Source organism: Sprattus sprattus (genome assembly GCF_963457725.1).
Source record: "Sprattus sprattus genome assembly, chromosome: 9".
NCBI classification, from domain to species: domain Eukaryota; kingdom Metazoa; phylum Chordata; class Actinopteri; order Clupeiformes; family Clupeidae; genus Sprattus; species Sprattus sprattus.
The window spans coordinates 12478198-12484108 of NC_137928.1; positions in this window are offsets into that span (position 1 = coordinate 12478198).

Sequence of the window (5911 nt, forward strand, 5' to 3'; positions counted from 1 at the left end):
TGTTCTCCTGCTGGCAAAACTCTGGGCCTAATTAAAACTCCCCCCAGGCATCCGCTAACAATGTCCCAACTGAGTCGGAGGGCATTGTCATAAAAGCCAAACAAGGAGGCGCTGAAATACCAAGGCAGAATGGCAGAGCAGAGCGCCACACGGCACCCCTCCTGAGCAGGAAGTCTGTTCTAAGTCACTCCATTCGATTGCACTTTGATTGCCGGGGCCAAATTGTTTAATCAGCTCCCAAACCACAAGAAAAGCCCTCCCCCGGCAGGCGGCTCCAGTCCAGCGCCTCTTTATAATGGCAGCTTTTTAATGCCCATCCAGGGCAAAAGACCCAGGTGCGAAGGCAGCCCCCTCCCCCCCCCGAGACGGCATCTGGTTCTGGGACGGAAATAGCCCGGATCTGTTCCAGTGTCGTCTGCTCAGCTGGGACGGCACCACGGGTCCGGCACCACCGGCTGCTCTGCTTCCTGCCCTGCTTCAGTGAGGAGTGAAGCCGGTGCCCGTTGTGAGGATGCCAGGGGGGTGCCAAGGTGTTCTGCGGCAAACAAAAAAGGACGTTTTGCCTCCTGGCACTGGGAAATTTGGCATTGTACCATCACGGTAGGAGCTTCTTTTTTTTTTTTTTTACTCTTGGCATAAACATCTGGGCACAATGTGGCGTTAGGCTGAGAGCTAGGAGAGCGCAGGAACGAGAGGGGAACGTGGGTAGCCATCAGAGAGAGGCTCTCATTGGTGGATGCATGCTGGCAGCTTCCACGGCTAGAGAATTCTGTCGAACAGGTCCATTATGTAAACTCACTTAAAGACACGTGTACACGCGTATGCTTACCATACGGGACATTCCTCTTTACTAGAGGCCCTGTCTGTTGGATTTCCACACTCCTGTCTCTTGGCTCTAAACACATGCATCACACAAAAGTACCACCAGTGTTTGAGAACAGAGCCAATTAACCTGCCCACAGCCCATTAGTCACGCCTACCTAACAAAACCCGAAGAGCATTTCTGATTGAGATGGATGCTCTGATTGTGTCTGAGAGCCCATTCTCCATGGGATTTTGTTCCAAAGAGGGAGGGGGGGGAGTGACAACGGGGTTATAACCAGACTGCTTTTCAAAATGTGCCCCCATCCACCCCCAACCTCAAATTCAACCTCACTGAGCTGTTTCTCATTGAGAGAAGAAAGGAGAGAAATAACAAATTTGAGTTGGCAGGCGCAACAGACAACTGGTGGCGTGTTGTGCAACCACATGCTGCAAGTTGCAAAGGGGCTGCCCGCATGATGGATCGAAATACGGGGTTGAAGAACAGGCCATCCAAAACCCGAACGGAGAACAAACTCTGGAGCCGTGTCAGCCGGGTCTTGTGCTTTGTGAGACAAAAGAAAGAGGGAGAGTCATGCTGAGCCGACGAGAGAGCTGAGCTGTCTTCTGAAGCAAAGTCTGTATGAATCCCTCCTGTCACTGGTCTTTTCTCATAGTTCATCACAGCTCTCTCATCCCTCTCAATACTCACTCGGCTAACCATAACAAATAGAATCAGGACTTTTTGGGCATAGTCCCGAGAAACTGCCCAGCACATTTGGAGTAAATGTGACTCAAAGTGTCGAGTGCGGTTTTGTTATGACAATGGCAAAGCAACTGCAGTAAAAGCAATGTCACTGTTTAGTAATCGTAGGTTAACACACTGTGCTGGCGGAGACAGCTCTTAAGAGTACTCTTAGAGTTCTGTGGGTACACCCAGATGATGTATTATGTAATGACAACTGCAGAAGCTTAAGCAACAAAAACACCACTATGGAATGATCGAGATGAAACGGTACTCTGAGGAAGTATTAAGCATATGCCCAAACACCCACCTTGAGGATGTATTTCTCTTCTAGCATTTCGCTAATCTGCTAATTACCGGGTGGCAATTTGTCTTTCTTTCTCCCTTCTCCCCATAGCAACAACAGCCAGGCCCCAAAACCTCCTTTTTCCATCTTTCCACATGTGGAATCTTTCATGCTCTCGTCATGCCAGCCCAGGCCCTCTCAGCTCCTTGCCGGCCCCTCTGCACACGGCCACTCCACCGCGTCCACATTAAAAACACATGAGCTCATCGATCTGGGCTATGTTGGGCCGAGGAGGAGGGACGAAAATAATCACATTATTATTATTGTCACATGCAAGTTTCCTCAACAGCAAACCGGAGCCAGGGCTGCCAGAGCCACAATCGTCCAGATCCATCTGTTTTTACTGACTGCAGTGGGTTAGTCACCACCACACAGACCACCATGGAGCCAAGGCCTGCACAGTGAAGGCAACACCAGCAGCAGCTATGGAAGGTTTTACTGAACATTTTATGGGCCAGTGTGTTTCCCCCCTGCTGTGTATTACATATTTCAAAAACATACAGCTACATTTTTTTTTTTACATAATCCATTTTTTAAATTTTCCCCATGCTTTCCTTGAGGCCTGATTTTTTTTAAATGAATACTAATCATGGTTCAGTGTTAAATAAAAACACCACAGCGCTCTCTGTGGGTCGGGTCGGGTGAGGTGGGTCGGGGATGGTACCAGGGGTAAAGCTTCAATAGCCACACCAAATGCATCGCATCACAAATAACACAAAGGACTCTATTTCAATAGATGTGCATCGTGGGTTATTACACACAACAGAGAAGGGCATTGTGTAAAGCTATTTTGATTACTAGGGCGCATTCATTTGATAATTTTTATAACATGAAATACCTCAGCCCTTTGACTGTTTTGTTGCTAACACAGGCTACTGAAACTAATATATAATTTGATATTTCACAGCAGGTCTGTAAATATTCAGCAATGTTAGTTGAATTCGTAGCATCAACCACATAAAGCTGTTTTACTGTAAAATACAAAACTCGTAATAGTGAAAGTGTTTTGCAAGAATTGCCATCATCATCATATAGGTAACCTATAGTTATACTTATTCAATGTCTACATGCAGTAGAAGGCCAGAAACATAGAAAGCCTCGTCAGATGCTCAGTACACATTTCCTCGTCTCATAATTAAATCTATCTTATTAGCCCCTGTGTTCTGTATTACACTTCACTTTTCTTTTTGCGGACTAGAACTGTCAAACGTATAACTCCTATGAAATTATTAAATGTACTCCTGTAAATCTAAATGTTACATTCTCTGCCTGACCTCACTTCAGACTACTAGGACACTACAGTAGAATAGCAACAAAATAGAGGTGAATGAGTGGGACAGGGACAGACACTTCGCCTAGCCTTAACCCTTTACCTTCCTTTGTGTCCATGAGACCAGACATAATCAACCCAAGGGGTACCTCCAGTGGTCCCCTTGTGAGCGACCACAGCTGTCTGACAGGACCCCTCATTGGCCCCTGGGAAGTGGAGGGGATGACCCTGGCAGGGCAAGAAGGAGCCCAACTTTACGGAGACGGGGGGGGGGTTTGTGGTGGCTGATTAGGGAACAGCTGCTGGGTGCTGGGAGAGCTCAGCAAGGCTCAGCACACAGGGGCCAAACAGGCTGGAATACATTAGCAGTTATATAACAGTCTTGGGTACGTCATGGCTAGCAGTGGTGGGGTGATTTAGAGCGACGAGCTATAGGTTCAGCGCGTCCATCTCTCCCACATGGAGATGGATGGTGCTACGGTCGGACACTGGTACTTGTTATAGGAATCTGGGGAAAAAGTCACGGCAATGATCCAACTGCGGCCTGTTAGTACAGATTAATGCAGAGCGTTACTGCTCCCCGGAGGAGCGTTGCTTCGGTATACAGTCCATTAGCGAAATTACACTCTGTGGCGCTCAACTCAATCCTGCTTTACGAATGAAGGAGTGGGGTAAAGATGGCTTGTTTTTTTTTTATTTGGTATACCATAAAACAAACGCTGAAGCCCGTAAAGCAAACACAAGTTTGAAGCACAAGGGGGTTAGAAGAATAACAGAGAAAAGAATGTACAAAGATTAATGTAAACAGGAGAAGAGGAAAGGTCTTAAAAATATCCCACCGTAAATAGTGTCTTAAAGAGAGGGGAAAAATGTGTCACCATAAATATCTGCCGGCAAAGCTATAAAATCTTAACTAGCCATGACCCGATCAACTTTTTGAAAAGGCTGCTTTGTTCCAATTAAAATTTGCCACGATATAATTAGTATGAGTCCAATTTTCCTACCACATGTTGCTCACAGAGGGGGAAAAAATCTCCTTCCTGATCAAGCAAGTTGGATGCTCTCCAAAGAAACATCCTCCAGCCCAGTATAAAGAAACAGAAAGCCCGAATCTTAGACATGCTGCTCATATGTAGTCTAAGCAAGGCATTGTAGGCTTTTGCACTATTCTTTCAACATGGCTTCAGGTTTGAGCACCTCAACAAAAAAGTTCTGTGAAAAAAAATGGACAGAATTCACTAAATGTTCCAAATGTTCCTAACAAGATTCTATTAGCGATTTGATGAAAGTCCAGCGACAGACTCAAAACATATTGAGTAAACATAATAGAGAAATTCATTAATTATTTGACACAGTTTTGAGTCTGATCCAGAATCAGTGCTGTTTCCACCGGATGCTGAGAGAGAGGAGGCCCACCATCCACTGGGTCGGGCTGACAGTTCTGGAGCACCACTGCAGCACTTGGCCCCTCAGACACACCAGCTTGTAGGACTGGAGCTCTTCTGATGGACTTTGGGGAGGGGGGGGGGGGGATTGGGGGGGTGTTTACCATGACAAAGAGAGGCCTGCTGCTTGTTGGTGCTTGAGTGGACGTTTGAGTGACTGCTACTGCTTGTGTGTATGACAACTGTGCTTTGCAGACATGACAAGTCTCTCTCTCTGTTTCTTTCTCTCTTCCTCCGTCTCTCTCTCTTACTCCTTCTCCCTCCCCTTTCTCTTTCTTTTTTTTTGGTGTAAGTATATTCAGGGTAAATATATACCAAAAGAAGCATAAAACCTCACGCTGCCATCGCATACATTCATCTCAGATGCACAAAATGTGTCAGTCTGGTGTTTTTCATTTCTTTGAATCTTCTGGAAGGATACTAAATGCCAGTTCAGGCTGACAACAAGACCAAACAATTGCAAAGGAAACAGATTCCCAGGCCGTTGTTTGTGCTAACCCTTTAAGTCCCGGGCAATTATGTCACTCAAACACTGAGGAAATTAGCCCAGGCTCTTGTACAAATTAACCCGGCCACCGGTAACCCTACATTTAGGATAAAGGGAATTATCAGACAAGAATACACGCATGCCATGAGAGAAATTCCCAAAATAAAACTAAGTGGGAGGGCAAATATAACAGTTCCAATGTTTATCCATTTCATCCATGAGTCATAGGGGGCTTCTCGATCTTCTTTTAAGAGGAAAGGAAAAACAAACAATTTAAAAAATGCAAGAGGCCAAAGGGACTCAGTGCTTTTCCTGTCCATGCCTCAAGTTTCTCTTTTTTTCCTGGGAGAGGATTGGTTGACAGGCAAACCACCATGAATGTTGACCTTGGAGCTAACCTAAGCTGCCTTTAAATTTGTCTCCATGGTAACCATGCATACATTGCTATTGTTATGGTATTACCATTACTGGGTAAGGGAGTCAACTAAAGGAGCGGTTGCTATCCATCCGTCTATCCATCCGTCCATCCATCCTATGTCTAGACGTCCACATGGACGACTTGACTGGAGTGGAGGAACGTAGGGGAAATTAAAGGAGAGGGGGATGGGGTTATAAACCAGGAGACCCTCTCCTCCCGTTTTCCCATGGAATTCCTAAACTGTACCCAGTTCCCGTCTCTCCCCCCGACCTCTCGGTAGGGGTTTGGCGCTGAGCGGCGGCGGGTCTTGCGTGTCCCTCTGAAGTGAGCACACACGTGTATGTGATCCGCACACATCTGATCCATCAGCCCAGACAGGCGAGGTGGTGAGAGACTGAC